Raw genomic sequence first — 18,266 nt, 5'->3', positions numbered from 1 at the left:
TCATTGTTCCCTTGTCTTTTCTAGGAACTCTTCTAGGAACTGTTATAGATCTCCAGTATTCTTAAGATGAGGCAATGAGAAAAGAAAATAATATTCCAGGTGTGGATCTAACATGGATTCACAGAGTGGAACAATGGTGCTTCCTGTTTTCTCTGTGTATTTCCTAGTAATTTTGAACATCCGTTTGCCTTTCTGATTGCTGTTGAGCTGCATGCTTTGAGCTGATGATTTCAAAGAACTACCAACACTGACATCAAGATTTTTCTCCTGAATAGCAGCAGATCCTTTGGAGTCTGTCACTGTGTATGTTTAGTTAGAGTAGTTCCTTCCCCATGTGGATTACTTTGCATACTACTGCTAGTTTGTCTGTGCATATTCATAATTCAGGCTGACTACTGATTAATGTTGATTTCTATAAAGTGGCTGTGTGACCCCAAGGAGATGCATGCATTAAACCCCAGCAACTCATTTTGTGTAGGCTGCTGAACAAACATTAGATGAAAATGACTCCCGCTCTCTGTTCACCTGGGCTAATTTCAAACCAATGTCATAGGAGTGAAATGCTCTGTATCTTGTTACAAGTCCCTGGAGTTTACCCAGTCAAGTCCATTTGTGATTCAAAATTTATTTATCTTGAAAGATGTGCTCTGCTCCTTATAGAGCTGAAAACAAATAAGAGATTTATACATTTTTTTTCCACCTGAATTCTAAAGGAAGATGAATTAAAAAAAAAAGGTCACCAATGCTGCTGTCAAGAAACAAACCCATTTGTTATTTACAGATACCAAAGCATCAAGTGAAAGTATACTCATTTCTCACCACAACTTCATGTACACATTGTAAATTAACATTAAAATAAAGCTTAATTTGGTGTTCCATTGACGAAACCCTGTTGACAACTATCTGAGTACCCTGGGTGTTATTCAAGCCTCTGAGCACAGCACAGGAGACGTAAGTCTTTGAAACGATTTCTACTCTCCGAATGAGGCAAAGAAGCACTATCTGACCTGAATTTATGATGAGTGTTGCTTATCAATGTCAGCATTAATTTTCTGAGACTAAACAAAGCTGCAAGAAGTAGCACACAATCATGCTCCCAAAGGTGTGTTGACATGTTCTGCCACTTTCTATTATGTGCATTGAGGCTGCATTACTTTAATTATGAAAAGTAAGATCAAAAGGCTTTAAAAATATATAAATCCAAAGAATTTATAAATTCAAAGCTTTGTCTCAGAATAATATACTGCCACTGTTTAACATGTAAGTACCTCTTAAAATGCATTATGCATTTTCTCCTTCTTTATCTGCTTTTAAAGTGCTCATGACAGAATTTTGAAGCCCCTCTGCACTAGACACCATTCTCCAGAGTACTGAGTTCACCCTGTAACAAAAATAACTCTACTGCCTGCTTCTTGATGTCAAATTATCTACCTTCCTGGTGTTAATCATTATAGTAACCAAACATATCACAGCATTTAAATAGTGTCTGTGGCAGGGAAGTATTATCTTCTTCCACTTCACAAATGTTAATCTGAAGCAGTGTAAAATATCAAGAAACATAACTGTGGCCCCAGACTTCTGAAATCACCATCCTGGGATGACTGTCCTCCAGCCCAGGCTCGAAGCTGGGAGGTACCAAGCATACGTCTCAGCAAAGCACAAAATGGATCAACTAACTTCGTCTTAGTGGTCAGCTATCCTTCAGCCAGCGGAGTTGAAACTTTAAGCAGGTGGTAAACGTACTCGCTGAAGTTGATGCGAGTTCCACTGGTAACTTAAATCGGAACTGAGAATGAGATCAGAACTGGTAACTGATGCTATAGATAAACAGTAAAGATCAGATCAAGCACGTAGTTCAGTCTTGCAAACATGTAAGTGATCAGTCATCGTTTTGTTATGAATGGTTTCTGTAAAGCCCAAAGGCTCCTTCAGGTGAATTCAGAGAACCTACTTTATAGGGACTGCACTTGTCTTCTAATCTTCAGCATCTTTGACTGATAAAAATTCTCTTTCCCTTCCTTTTCTCTCACAACTTTTCTATTTCAATAGATTTCGTATTATCTACGCTCAACATGACCACTTAGATTAATAGGGTTTATTATACCAAATATAGTATACACTTGTAAATTGCTTAAGGAAATTCATACTCAAGGAGGGAGGATATCATTAGGAAACAGGTATCTAGAAATCTGAAAAGGTAAAATGTGTGTTTAAAATAAAGGCACAGTATTTTCTTTTATAGCTTCAGGATTATCTATTTGTTATCAACCATTCCCAAAGTAAATGTGTCACACTGAGATAAATGGGAAGTAGGGCGAGTTAGTTTGTTCCAAACCTTTTCTATAATGACTGCTTCATAATTGATGGGAAAAAGTAGAATAAAATGGGCACAGTCTAATACTTTTGGGAAGTAGCACCAGAACTTTTTTTTCTTGTTAATATTTTAAACAGATTTGTGATGAATGAACTGGCCCCTTTTTACATTTGCAAGCTTCACTGTGGTGGTAAAGTTAGAGGCAGTGGTACGGTGTAACACAGAAGGGCCCACATGGCAGTGGCAACCACTGGAGACATGCGATGGAGAGCTATAGTCTGAACAAACCTGCCAGCTTATTCTGCTTCCCGTGCTCCAACTAAGAGTCTGTTAACTTAATTGAGTTCTAAGGTTTTACCATAATTTCCCTGTCTATCTGGGAGGGAAGGAAGCCTTGGACAAAATGCTGGAATTCCTTTCATAGCTAGCATCTTTCAGTCAGTCTTGAGAGTTATCACAGGGATACCAACAGTGATAATTTGCAGTATAACTGGAAGTCTGTGAACTCTTTCTGTATTAACGCAGTGGCTTAAAGTACTTTGGTTTTGCTAACACTATCAAAAATAACCTTGCCTTTAGCTGCTTGAGACCACTCGTAATCAGTGTCCCTGTACTCAGGCTTCATGTGGCAGGAGACTGCTTAATATTTTGCACTGTGTTTTCTGGCATTCATCAGAGGTTGTTCTTAATAGATGTTAAAACTAGGAAGCTGTAACAATCTGCCATTTCACTACTCAGTTATGTTTTTATTACAGTAGATGCATCAGTCTAATTTTGTAAATTTTTTCTCCCCCAAAAGCATGTCCCCAAATGTATGTACTGAGTTTTATAGGTAGTAATACATAGATTCTAAAACAGATCTCAAGTGCTCCATAAGTTGTTATGGACAGACAATGTCTATCTGCAATGCAGTTTTACAGACAGACAAACTGAGGTTTGGGAGGTGAAATGAACTGGAGAGTAGGTCAGTGACTAGACAGCCTGTGTTCTTAGTTCAAGCTGAAATAAAGTAAAAAAAGATTATGGTGAGTTCCTCTACATTGTGAATACAGACTGTGTGTGTATATGTACATACACACACTATAAGTATATACACACACACACAAATATGTGTATATGAATCTATAGATAAGACATTCTCTCCTGAGATAAGAACCATTCTATGAAAAAATTAGAAAACTCCTATGTCCCTCTATTATATAATCTTTTAATAAATTAGGTATAGTGCAATTAAACACCACAATCTGTTTGTGTAGCTACACATAAACAAAATGCTAGCATAGTGATAATTAACCTTACTTTCACCCCAGATTTAAATTAAGTAAATTCTTTGTAAGGGGACGCCTGTCTCCTATCTTGCCTCCTTTACGGCTGCCTAGGAAGGTCTGTTTTCTTCTGCAAATGTAAGGCAAAAGGATATAGGTCCTCAGCTGTTTGAGTCAGTGGTATCTTTAATCAATTCAAAGAAGGTCATACGAGTGTTTCTGCAGTATATACGACAGATGCTTTAACCAATAGTTATTGGAACCAATTACTATCCATCATCAAGGTTTCACTGGGGCTTGTGCTGTGGAGAAGAAACAGCAGGTTTTCCTATGCAGCTCATTGAAGTCATTCTTGTTTGCCCATTAACCCCTATGACAGGACAACATTAAAGCTGTCCCAAGAGTAGCATGTATCTTTTCAGCATGTCGTGCTCTTTCGGAGTATGTGCTTGTCTTTCTAAGGTATCCTAATATATTGCATTTTGAAACTACAGGTAAGGTGGGAACAATTCTTATTGGAAACCAAAGGATTTATATGACTAAAAAACAATAACGTTTGACATTGTAAAGAAGATACATGTAATTCCGGCTCAGGGAGCATTTGGATTTTGTTATCTAAGTCCTGAGCCACTGCAGGTATGATTGACTTGGATGTTAGGACCAACTCCTTAGCTATCACAATTTCATTTACCTTAGGAAGGTAGACAAAATTCCAGCTGAAATTTTGGCCTCAAATGTATTGAGAATAAACTCTGTGTGCTCCTTCTTTGGCTTTTGATATATATTTTATCATTCTGTACTGAAGATAACTGATAATAATATGTTCTTAGAGGGTAGAATGTCATGGCTGCAAGGTGTCAAGCTCTCTTCTTTTACAGTTCCTCTATAGCAACTTATTCATCATTTTGTTGCGCAATGCAATCTGGACATTGCTTTATATCTAATCCTGTTACTAAAAGTAGATAGTGTCTTTGTTACAGGGAGATCTCCGATACAGACTTAGCTTAAGTATGTGTCTGCCCTGTCATTTCAATTTGAATCATGAATGTGATTTTGAAGACAGTCTCTCAGTCAGTCCCAGTTTCAGAGTAAATTCAATCAAAAGACGTTTTCCAGGAGGAAACTAGTAACTCCAGCTGCTGATGGGTGCTCAATCCCTGGGACAAGGCTAGAGTCAGTCCAAAGTAAACCCCATCTGTAATGTCACTGCGGATGCTGAGTCCTCAGTACCAACTATTTTGCTTTACATAGTCTGCTCCTCTTGCCAGCATAGCCTGAGAGCCCTAATGAGATCACACACCGTGGAACATTAACACAAGGTTTTAAATAGATTTTTGAGTGATAAAAAAATCTTCTGACATGAACAATACTTGAGACAATGAAAATCAACATGAATTTCCCAAGCTTCCTTTAAAGATAACAGTTCATTATTAGAAAGTATTGCAGTACTTTGATCCAAAGCACTGTAGCTAACAGAAGTGCTGAAACCATACTGTCAAAAGCAATATCATCAAATAATTTTTAAAAAAATCTTAAAGCAAATCCACTCTAAGTTTTGTCTGAGGCTGGACACTGCATGCTGTGCCAAATTTGCTGTGCATGCATTGTTTTTCTCAGACAGCGATAATTAAACAACTTGATTTAAGTACATTATTGTTCTACTGAAAAGAAGCTGCTTAACAGTTTCATGTATTATGTAAATTGTTTAAACACATGCTAATACAGCTTCGGACCCACTACTTTTTAATCATAGTCAGATTAGATTGTTCCACAAAGTGTGTTCCAACATGGGGGAATGCAGTTAGAAAACACTGTAACCTGTCAATGTGAAGCGGCTATTGAAAAATCACATATGATTTCAGACTGTAGCAGGCAAAGTAGTTTCAGAACCAGCAGAGCAGTATTGATACCACTGTACAAATCACTAATAAGAACGCATCCAGAGCAAGTGTCCATGACTGCTAAATTCAAAGAGCAGGTACAGAAAAAAGTGAATAAAATGATGGAGAGAACAGAGAGCCTGTTTTATGGACTAGAAAAGCATGATGTTTAACCTAATAAAACTAAGGCTGAGAGGGGAGATGATTGCTCACTATGAATGTCTCAGAAGATAAACATCAGAGATGAAGAAAGCTGTTTAAGCTTAAGGACAATTTCAGCACTAGAATAAAATGGAGATAAACTGGCTAGGAGTGAATTTAGCCCATAAAGAGGTCAGAATGAGGCTTTCTCACATTTGGAAAGGAGAAGCAGAGAAAACAATATAGCTGATTTAAAGATAGAGCTTAAATTATTTATGAATGAGAAGCCACAAGAAAGTCACCTGTTAAAGGTGACTAGTTAAATGACCTCACACAGACCTTCAATTTTCTATCTTCATACTTTAGAGGACAAGGACAGTCTTGAGCTACACAGAACTTTACTATTCACATTCCTTGTGAATATGTTTTTTCCATACACATTTCTACCAGAATGCTTGCAGCCTCACAGAGCAGTAAAGGATTTATTCAGAATTCACAAAGATTCTGAAAGCTATGTAGATGTACATATATGAGTTCTGAATAAACTAGAAAATAATATGATCGAACTTAAATGTGTCATGTATTTTGACAATAAATGATAGATGACATTAAACTTTTTAGGCGCTTAAACATTTCCATCTCATTGTAAAGAATTTTAGTTCAACCATGTACTGTCCACAATACTCATCTGGAACTCTCAACAACAGTAATTAAATATGTAATAATAAAAAGAGGGTGATGAATATCTTCCTAGCATCTCAGCTCTGCATGTAAATGACATGAAAACATTAAATGGGGAATGACGGCAGCAAATGTAAAGGATTCTGCTCTTAATAACAACTTCATAAATTTGATGCTGACTTCTCTAAAGTTGATCTTGACGTTGACTTCTCTAAAGTTGAAATTGATTTACACTAGCATAGTCAAGAGCAAAATGTGTTTCAGAGTCACTTACTCCATTTCAATACATCTTAGATCAGTGAAAAATTAATTATGTAAAAGTTCATTGAATTATATGGCATTAACTAATCAGGATTGTATAGTATAGATTTGCTCAGATCTGGATTGGAGTTCAGCTCAACTGATTTTTTACTACTGATTTCAAAAAGTTCTAGTTTTCATAAATTTTCATTATCATTGTTAGTCAAAAGCACTTTTTTTTGGATATGCATTTCCTTTTTTTTTTTTTCTCTTCTGGAAAATCTGCACTATTAAATTCCTGAAAAACAAGCTGTGTAATAGCCCTGGTTGGAGAGATCCTTCCTCACCTTTACACACTTTTTTACCATGGATAGTTAAAGTACATTCCCTGTTTCTTCCTCCTTTCATTTTTACCATTCTATTAAGATGACTTTTGAAAATTTCATTATTTTGCTTCTAGTGGGGCAGAACACACATTGGAATGACAACTACAGTTAACTAAAAATTGGAAAAATATCAGTTAGCCAAAGGATTAGATATGATTTGCCCTGAAATGTTAATGGAGTCTTGTACAATGATTGAATTATTTCCCATTAGAAAGTTGTGGGGTTTTAGTAATTTAAAAAAATCAAATAATTGCATTTGACATTTAGTGAATATTGAAGTCAGTTTAGTCTTACAAACTGATATAATTCTTAAAAGAGTTGAGCAATCTCCAATAATTTGTTGTTGATTGTCAAGGACTTTATGCCTGCAAAATAAGGAATAGACTGTGAACCTGTGTTCTCACATTCAGTGATAAACTACAAAAACAAATCCAGCTTTACAGTTCATTGATTTTATACTAGTTATGCCCTTCTGAAGGAAATTTTTTTCCCCCACACATAAAGTGGGTGTGGAATGAAAAAGAATTATTCTTTTCACAGAATTATAGGCACTATTCATTGCAAGTATTAATTTTTGCCTTGAGGGAAAAGTATCTGGTTTGAAGGTACCATGGACAAGGCAGAACCAAGGAAATTTGTTTCTGTATTTCAGGTATAACTACTAGTGTACACGTGTAATTTCCATTTGTATTAACCCTTGTAGTTCCAAGCACTTTCTAAAGCCAAGCACTGAACTTATGGAATTTCTGTGACAAGGAAGATGAACAAGTTCCACAGTTGAATGAGAGGAAATAAAATTCTTGAAGCACATGAAGAAAATGATAGCAACGATGCAGCAGCATTACACTTTAGGCTATCTGTTGTTTCTGAGTAAGGAAGTACCTACTGACTATGTTTTACTAATCTTTCTTTGCTTTGCTTATAAGTAGTGCCTTAGAAGTAAGAAAATCAAAATGCCTTTTATTTTGCTGCCACTCTGGGGACCAAAAAATTTTTTGCCTGATTATTTTCTAGAGCAATGACCTTACAATGAGTGAGGTAATGCACAGCAGATGGCTTCAGGTGTGATTTTCTATTCATCGCTGCCTATTCATTTGGTATTGCAGGTGGTGTGATTCTAATGCATATCATATATTACCTACACTGAGAATTTATTTATTTTGAGTGACTTTTGGAGATGTTTGTTTATTCATTATTTCTGTCCCCTTTGGTGTCTGCTACACAGTGCTATTCTATATGTAATTTTAAAGGCATCTTCTGAGGCTCTTCTTGCCCAGTAGAAGTTATCTGATGTTTACAACTTAATTTGTAAAGGGAGAAAACTGCGATTTGTTCCTTTAGCCTCCTAAAACTATATAAACAATGTTTTCCCCTGTCTCAGCATATAGGTGCATATGTGCATGTCTGTGTGTGTTTCTAATTCATTGTAAACATGCTTAATATTCGGAGACATTAGTTGATGGCTAATATTATTCATAGAGGGAAACCTGAAGTGAAAGCTGCTGCTTGCCACTGTTAGATATCAGTGTGAATGTAAATTCCAATGACTCTCTCACATGCAGGGATGCAAGTTTAATCGGTCTGTAAGCTGACATATGACAGGTTAGACCACTGCTTCTTGTACAGTGCTATTCTATATGTAATTTTAAAGGCATCTTCTGAGGCTCTTCTTGCCCAGTAGAAGTTATCTGATGTTTACAACTTAATTTGTAAAGGGAGAAAACTGCGATTTGTTCCTTTAGCCTCCTAAAACTATATAAACAATGTTTTCCCCTGTCTCAGCATATAGGTGCATATGTGCATGTCTGTGTGTGTTTCTAATTCATTGTAAACATGCTTAATATTCGGAGACATTAGTTGATGGCTAATATTATTCATAGAGGGAAACCTGAAGTGAAAGCTGCTGCTTGCCACTGTTAGATATCAGTGTGAATGTATTTTCCAATGACTCTCTCACATGCAGGGATGCAAGTTTAATCGGTCTGTAAGCTGACATATGAGGTTAGACCACTGCTTCTTGTCTGACACTAGAAGAGGAAAATATATCTCTAGTAGAAAAAGAAAAAAAATTACTTTAATCTTTCCAGAAATAAAGCAATAAAGAATATCAAACCATCAGTAAATTATTGTTACCTTTAATGCCTTAATACTAGTCAAGATTTTAACACTATTTTGCTTTAGAACTATTAATTATACTTGACTGGAAAAAAAAATTGTGGGAGAGTAAAATTAATGGTTTCAGGAGGCCTAATATCATCTGGCTTTAATATTAAAATATTTATGACAACAGGTTAGAAATTTGGAGGAAAATGTGTTTTTGAGGTTACTCTTCCTACAATACTAGATCATATATTTTATCAAGAAACCTCATCCTTCATTCACAGATAGGAGCTCAGCTGGCCACCCAGGAGTAGCTCAGTGTGTCCACTGCCCACTTCTTGCAGTTTCTTCCAGTTCCTCACAGCAACATCAGCAACTCTAGAACTAAGGAGGAAACACATACACATTAATAAAAAAAATCAGAAGGCATGAAAAGGCTAAATGATCCTCTTGTTTTCTTTATCAACTTCTCTCTCAGGATTTCAAGATGTTTAAAAAAACCACCAAAATCAATTTATTTTATCAGCACACTTCTATTCTCATGTTCTGCTTAAAAAAGTCACAGAAAGTACTAGGCATCTAAGAAAAATGTCTAAATTTTCACTTTCAATTTTACACATGTGCTTCTGTATCTATAAATCATATTTTTTAATTTTACATAAGTTAAGAGTTATGAATTTATTTTATTATTATCTGATGCTAAACAACTTTTTTAATGCAATGAATTTAAATTAGAAATCTTTGTGCTTTAGAATGGAGTACTGATGTGGAAGTCACTATTCAGGGCAGACAGTTTTCTCAAGTGAATAGTATTTTTCATTTTCCCATTTCAGAAGTTATAGAAGAGTTCATAACTCTGAAATTCAGGTGCTTTCAAAATGGTTAGGCATCCAGAAATCAACCTATCATTAATCATTGCTTATTATAGACAGTTAAGCCAAATTTTTAATAACAAAATGTACTTCTCATAGTACAGCATAGGTGCTTATTTGTAAGCAAGTCTGTAACAAGATATATCTTTAGTCACAACTTTGAAAAGAATCCAAGTAGATTGCACTGAATTAGAAAGAAACTAATTAAGAAGAGTCAAGCCTGAATCCATCTCTCTTGCTTCAGAGAGCAAGTATGTCTACTTTTTTGTATCTTTTTCCTTCCAAAAGCTATTTTAAGTGCCAATTATTTTAAATATACCTAATTTCAATTTCTGTGTTTTCAGCAAGCATGTGTCTCACAAATTACAGGAAAAATAGAACTACAGAAAATAAAAAATATATATTTTATAGAATAGTCCTAGTCATTCTATTCCTATTTTGTTTGTATGTAGTCTCAAATTCTCTTCCACTACTATTTGAAGTGAATGTGAAAAACTTTTTTAATTTCAGGTAAAAAGAAACAAAAGATTTTTTTTCCCCCTGTGCTGAACCAGACCCAAGTTCTATTTGTGTAAGTGTGTGTGTAATGTCAAAAAAATGCAATAATGTCCAATATCTAATGTTTCAGATAAAGCTGTAAGACATCCACATCCATTCTTGTCTTTGTTTTCAGTACCTGGAGATTTGCTAAATCAGAGGTTATCCTGAAGTTTAATATTCCTTCCAAATTTTTAAGAGTTGATTCTTATAATTCAGGATCACTCTGACTTTCTTAAAAACCTTCAGCCTATCTTATATTCTTGACCTCAGAGCTTCCCATTGGCAGTGAGTACCACAGCTTAATCCTGTAGCATTAAAATAAGAATTTTTTTTTTTTTTAATTTTGAAATAATCATGTTTTCTGCAGTCTTATTTGAAGACTTCAAGACATTTCTACAAATTTAATTTCCCATTTTCTGCAGGGATAAGGATATGTGACCATTTGCCAAACTTTGCTATAGTCAAGGTTAATGGTAGAAAGAGCTACTTTCCAGTTTGCTCAAGTAAATATGCATATGTGCACTAAAATTATTCCCTTTGATCCTATAGTAAAGTAAAAAGCAAATTAAGTATGATCTTAGACTACTTAATTATTCTTTCATTGTGCCAACTTTGCCAGTGCATACTGATTTCAATGGGTGTCAAAGGGATCCTTAAAATTACTGGATTTAGTAGAAATACATTGTAGGACTGAGCTGCTTGTTTGTTCCTTTATCTAATAAATAATAATAATAAAGTATTATTATACCTGTGTATAATTTCTGAAAGTTTTTAAGACCTCCTAATTCTCTGTGCTGTTTTTGGCTGGGGTAGAGTTAATTTTCTTCATAGTAGCTAGTCGGCTGGGGTGAGACCACAATGTTGTCAAATGGCTTTTTAAAAAATCTATCATTATCAGTGTGAAGAAAATGTATTTCTGGCGTTAACAATTATAGTATGAGATAAAAATATAAACCGTAGCAGAAACAAACAAGCAGAATCACCTCATTTCTTATGTATTTTTCAGTCTGTGGTCACTTTTGTGACATGAGTTTATGGATTTGGGTCAACAGGGACTAGCAATACTGTAAACTGCCTCAAAGTAGTTTAAGCTATTTAATGGATGACAGAATGAAAATTTGTAATTTTTAATTTTATCTAAGTCATATTTTATTTTCTGTTCTAGTGAAAATAGTAATATTGCAACATTATTATTATTTGCTGTGGGAGAAAGATATCTTTACTGCTGCATAGAGATAATACCTGCAGATTACTTTCTGAAAGAGACAAACTGCGGAGTGCTAGACAATCAGCTGAAGGTAGGCAACCTTCAACAGAGACATAAGGCAATATGAAAAAATCTGTTAGCTGTTAACACTAGGGAAGTGATATTAGTGTTTGTATGCTTCCAAGACCCACAGTATAGGCATAGCACTTGTGAATCTATGTTTTGGTATTGCTGTTTTCCCTGGCCTATTAGTTAGCATATTGGTCCCAACAGCAGACAAATTCCAGCCCTTTCTCAAGTAGCTATCAAACTATTTTATAATAAATATTGATCAAAGAAAGAAGTTCAGAGCTTCGCATTCCCATGAGGGTTCCTTGTTCCTCAAGTGTAGGCCCACATATTCATCAGCTCTCATTTGCTGAGTCTCAGTTGAACAGTGAAATTTTAATTACCCCATTCATCCTTGGAACAGCTTCAGTAGGAGGGACCAAAAGAGCTTGATGACCACTGGTTGTTTGGGAGAGTGCTAGCCGGGCTAAAAAGTGCATGAGAAAACATTCTCAGAAAATATTTTGCCAGATGTTCATGTTCCAGTGTCCTGCCTCTGTTGACCATTCTAGCATGGGTATAGGTCTCAGTGTCTGGGGAACCCAGTGATGGGAAGTTAAAGGCCAAAGGATTGCGGGTGCTTCTAGACAACAGCTGAACACAGGCCTTTAAGATCAATGCTGTGGTGGAAAGGCATCCATTTATATGCAGAACTATATATAAAACTATGAACTGTTTTTGTGCTCCTATAATTGTCTTTGACTTAATATCTCCTGACTACATGACTAAGGTGGAATAAATACTACTACTAATAAATGAATACTAATGATAAATAATAAAACTAATGAATGTCACAAAATTATGTAAAGCCTGGCACAAAATTCACTACAAGCACTGGTGACTTATTAGAACTGCAGTTTAGGAACTGCTGATTATGTCATTTATGAACTATAACAGGCTGAGAACAGTAGATTAGAGAATTCACAGTAGATTGATGAGAGGTCAGAGGGTTTTTACATCTTCCATTAGGGATGCTTTGTTCATCACGGTTTATCAGGTGTTGAAACTTTGGCAGAACTGGCCTTTGAAAGAGCAAGCTTGACTAGCTCTTGGTTTTGGGCAGTACTGTTGAATGTCTTTGTGCTTTGATATAACGTATATGTTATGAAGTCTGGTTTGTATTATAAACATTAGCTCCAAGTCTGAATGCATAAAATGGTGGATGACCACTCTTCCTACAGATTTTGGGGCTAGACTCACATTTACATGAAACTCAGCTTTGTGTTTACATTTTGTGTCATACATCCTCATATCTTTCATATCCTCAGGTGTAAACCAGAAATACATGTAAGCCTCTGAAAAATAGTTTGTGGAAATGCTGGCATTTGTATCGTGCAAAGGACTCAGGAAATTTGATGAGTGCAAAGCAATGTGATAAATTTAAAACATCAGTGCCTTTTTCCAATTTCCAAGTAAAAAAAGCATTGCCTGAGGTAAATGGAACCTTTAATGGCCCTGTAAATGAGGCTATGGAAATCCTCAGGACTTCTTAGATAGGTTCTTCCTTAACCTCTTCTAGCTGGGTAAGATAAATTCCAAATGTAACTCGCTTTCTGATTTCCCCAAATCTATTTTCTATCTACACTCAATAGCATTTTGCCTTTTCTCTTCCTACCCTTGAGTCCTTGAATTGTTCCAGCAGTGCAACAATTGTCTCACAGGCTGGCACCAATATATCATGAATTCTACAACTGCTGTTTTTTTCAACAAAGCCTGCTACTCATTTCTGATTTTTGGTCATAAGTCACTCAATTTTTCCACTTTGTATTCCAAAAGCAATTTTGGTGATAAAAATCTAAAGAACGAGGAAAGTGTAGTTTAAGTACCTTTGGTAAGGTATTCAATAAAAACCAAAATATATCAGATGAATACAAGTAGAAAGGGTAAATATGTTTCACATGCAACCCAAGGATAGCAGACTTACTACAACAAGAAAGTTACTCTGGTAATTATTTGAAATCTTTCTGTTGAGCACAGTAGTATAACATGTTGTAAAACTACATAGCCAGGAAAAAAAAAATCCATTTGGGGAAAATATTCTCCAGAAACAATGGAACAACTGTGGGGCAATATATGATTTTTCACTTGAGTCTACAGTCTACAGAGAAGGTGACAGACTGATATTTTCATATTAACTCTTGTAAGAATTTTCCACTTGAAAACCTTTCAGATAAGAAGTATTCACAGAAGGCTCTATGCCTGGACATCCAGCTAAATATTAAGTTGTCCCAGCTTCTGCTCACCTCCCTTGCTTCTGCATTCTACATGTTTTCCTATCAAAGATGGTGTTACATCTCCTGAGTCATCCTTTTCTGTTTTCTGAAAGTCTGGTCACATGCCTGGGGAGGCTTTCACCTGCTTATCAGACAGAGTAGAGCAATGGGAAGGTGTCAGAGCCTTTTGTAAGTGCTCACTCTCTTGGAAAGGGTGAGGAGTCATTGAGGGGTAGAAGCAGGGCTGACAGGAGTGAAACTGTATGCTGCCAGGGGAGCTAACATAACCAAAAGACAGAAAGTTGATGATACCCAAGTACCATGCATAGTAAAATTCTTTCCTTTCTCATATAAGCAATGTTATTGTACGACATTTTATTGCCTTGACTGTACAGACCTCTGAGTAGTTCAGGGAATTAGGGAGACTGCAGTTTACAAATTTTCTTTTCCCTTCATATAAGCTGAAAAATGTTCCTAGTAACCTATAAGTATTTAAGCAATAGAAAGCCTAAAAATGATTCTTTAAATGACAGTAAAGACAATACAGTATGCTTACATAAAAACACATTGTTATTAATTCTGTAGGCACCATTAAAACCTCTGCATTGGTCCTGCACAGTAATGTGGTACTGCAGCAACTTCACATTTTGAGTATGTCAATATGCCACAATTATTAGGTACCTGGAATGGAAAATGCAGGGGTTTTTTGATGTTCACTCCTGTACCTGACTTCAGTCTGTGTTCATATTACAGCATATATGAAGTGACCTACTTAGCTTCAATCCTGTAGTAAGCTTTTCTTTTTCAGATCCATTAAACCCAATTTTTGTTTATCTTATTGTAAGTTTTGGCACTTAGTATCTAGAATGCTGGTAACCACTAGGAAGTTTGTGTGGTTAGTATGTTATACTTACTTCCTCCTCTTTGACCTGCAGGGTTAGATTTCTATTAGGATCTTCAAAATTCAGTAGGTTTCAATTTTTTTCTAGGTTCAGATTAAACCAATGTTTCGTCTCATCTTTTTGTGATGTTTCCAGCTGCAGTTCATCCTAGCTTTGGGGTGAATTTGCTATGTTGGCAAATGTATAGCTCCTTTAAATCCAGGTTTACAAGTCATTTATTAAAATAATTCATAATTAATTGAGTTTCTAATTTGCCTTTTGGTGAAGCACCCCTGGATGCACAGCATTAAAGGTTCTATTGAAGTGTGGCCTGATTAACTGATTAATAGATTTTGCTTTTTACAGGAGCCTCTTACATATGTGAGCATAATTATATTCTACCACTTTCAGAGAAAAATGGAGTAATTCAGGCAGAGAAATGCTTTGGTCTTGTTATTTAATTAATTTAATGTTGTGTGAAAAGGCCAGATTGACAATTCTGCAGAATCAAGTTCTCTTTATCCATAGCACTATTCAGCATTGAACTGACCCCCCCATTTCCTATAACTCCCTTCTGCTTACCAGTGTGCTCCAACCTCAAGCAGAATTAGTTTAGAAGGAAAAATTTAGTGTAGAATGCTGCATTGTCTTGAATTTAACTATTCAAATTCATGCAACTAACATTCTTGTTATTTTTAGCTCTTTTTCTTCCTTCCAAAGTCCTTTGATTTCTATAATCTTGGGTATCTCCTTATGAACCATAATTTGTTTCCCTATCCCATTTATTTTTTCTCTAGAACAGGTCTTTCCTGTGGTATTTGGATAGGATTTCCCTTTCCACAGTATCCCTGAAGGCTTCAAGTCTCAACTCCTTTGCAAGAATAATGGTGGTCCTGGAGTGCAGGACAATACTATTCAACCCTTGCAGTGTATATAAGGTACAAAAGACCATGATAGCTCTACCTTCCTTGTAGGAAAGGAGGCTAAAAAAATCTCTCCTAACATACATTTGCTAAAAAGGTGGGCATATTTTTACAAAATATCTGAAAGTGCATTCACTTGCATATCTGGTGTAGGGTTTCCTGGAATCTTCCAAAATTTATACACAAATAATCTGAGGACTGATATGGATATTTTGTATGTCACTAATGGTAACTATTTGTAGGGGTGACAGACTTGTGAATCAATATGCCTACAATACATTTACCTGTAAATAGATTTCTATTTGTAGAGCAACTGCAAGAAAAAAACTAAGACTAATTTCATCTATTTCAGATGAACAAGAAAATGTATTTCAAGCTGGGCTGAAAATTACAGTTGCTTTACAGAAATAAGCATATCAGTTCCTATACAGTAACATCTGAAATGAAGAAGAGACGAGCGAAAGAACTGTCACTCATTACCATAAGTAATGAAGGCTGACTGGGCTTGATAGGAAAAGCCTCATTGCCAGTACAGCAACAAGCTGATGTATAGCAAGCAACTAGTGCCACAAGGCCTGTAAGCAAAAGACAGTGCAGTTCCTTCTAATGAAAATTTCTTATGTGTACTTGTATCTTATTTCCTGACATGAGCTGCAGTGTTCTGCACATTGCTTTATCTCTTTAAGGTTAGACATTTCTACATCTTGTCGCTTACCTTAGCTTTTATTGTATCCAACTCCTCTTCTAACACTGGATATTGTTGCTGGCTTGAAACACTTCCTGAAATTTTATTTCTGTGCCTTTGAGACATGTTGCTGATGCATGTTGGTCCTTCACCTTCTTTCTTTCTTTGCTAGGACTTTCTTGAACAGAAATGCATATTTGTAAAGCTGGTATGGGTATTAAGGTTTCACAAACAGTTTCACTACTGCTGGAGATCTACGTACCATCCCATCCCAGTTTACAATGACCTTTCTGTTCTTCAGTGGCTATTTTTACTCTGGTTATTCTCAGATCCTGAAGGTTGTGTTTGTTTATGCTGGCTGCAGTTTGAAGGGGCTACAGATAGAGTCAAGTGTCAGTATAGTAGCATTTCCTTGCTCTGTGCTCCTTGCCTGGGACTTCCCTGAAACACTCTAGACAATTAAGATGTTTTTCATGACAATAAACAGAACAACTCATAGGCCAGCGGGTATTCACATCCTAAAACATTCACTTTGGAAAATGACCTTTGGGACTTCTTTTTCTCTACTGATTGAAGTTCTTGCTGACTAGCTGCTTCATAAGGAAGCTTGCCAGGTGGCTACGATATTGACGACAGCTTGAGTTTACAAGTACACACTTAGAAAATAAAATAAGTTCAATTACCTGTATGCAACAGTGATGACGTTTTTTTCTAGTGACAAAAATAAATATATTTACTAGCTTTAAAAACTTTCATTGATGAGATGCACTGCTGCATTGTAGAGCTGAAAATGCCTCTAGCATTTGCAGCCACTATGAATAAATCTCTACTATATGGTGCAAAATAACTTTTACCAAGAAAACAAGCCTGTGCCCTCTGTTTCCTTGAGTGAAAGATTTGGAGCTAATTGAACAAGCAGCAAAGTTTTAACCCTAAATAGTGTTTACTTCTAAAATGGTATATTTCAACCATGACATTTCAGTCCTGGAAATGCTTTTGTAGCAGAAGATTGTGAGAGTGGATCCTTCAGCTGTTACTGTGATTCACTGCAGTCCTAACCTTTCATGTATTTGCAATGTCAGGACTCACACTCCTTCACCTCTCCTGTATATCACAAGCAGTAGTAATTCTTAACTGTAGTCCTCTGCTATTTCAACATAGCATTTTGATCTTGGCTTGGAGCAGTTTCTAAAATAACTTTCCTATACTCCTGAGGCAGATTTGTCAGAACACCTCAGTCCTGATCTTCCGTATTCCCTGGATCTGGGTCTCTCTTGCACAGAAATACACAGACACTGGAAAATTTCTACGGTGCTTTTGAAATGTGCAAATGCGTGAAATAAAATATGACCATTCTAAGGAATTTTAACAAACTTTAGTCCTGAGCTGAGGTTTAAAAGGGCACTGCCTTTACATTCTTTGTGTTGTTACTGTTGATTAGTGTTACATCAAATCAACTCTTTCTCTTTGTAATATCTATCTCAATGTTGTACAGTTCTGGATGGAGAGTTAACATTTTTTTGGAGTCAGGGTAGTCAAACTGGTATGCCAGCCTCATCATTTTAAGCAGTTTTGAAATAAAATGGGAGATGGTAAGTAATGTTGTAAAAAGAAAAGCCCAAGAACTTTGAATCTAAAATGTTATCTCGCACTCTTTTTTTTCCCCAAAGAAGATTAAATTAGTTCAGTACAGCTCTGGTTATAATGATCTGATTCCTGGTGCTACTGTGATTAAACTGGGTGCATTAAAGTAAGCAATGATAAATTAAAAGCACAGTAGAAATCTTGGTGGTTGTGAACAGATGAGTAATCTTAATTGGAAATAAAATA

At 35.9% G+C, this 18,266-nt stretch overlaps 1 long non-coding RNA gene across 1 annotated transcript; it reads right to left on the bottom strand.

The window, feature by feature from the left end:
- Nucleotides 1–9,028: 9,028 nt before the first annotated feature.
- LOC109279415 lies at nucleotides 9,029–16,720 on the bottom strand. Its single transcript, XR_002086163.1, has 2 exons — nucleotides 16,467–16,720; nucleotides 9,029–9,391 (listed from the first exon to the last, which is right to left on the bottom strand). It is a non-coding gene; the product is annotated as an uncharacterized LOC109279415 (long non-coding RNA).
- Between the last annotated feature and the right edge of the window lie 1,546 nt (nucleotides 16,721–18,266).

Source organism: Aptenodytes forsteri, unplaced genomic scaffold, assembly GCF_000699145.1.
Source record: "Aptenodytes forsteri isolate BGI_AS27 unplaced genomic scaffold, ASM69914v1 Scaffold146, whole genome shotgun sequence".
Lineage (NCBI taxonomy): Eukaryota > Metazoa > Chordata > Aves > Sphenisciformes > Spheniscidae > Aptenodytes > Aptenodytes forsteri.
The sequence above is the reverse complement of the archived record's forward strand: the minus strand, read 5'-3'. Positions and strand labels throughout refer to the sequence as shown.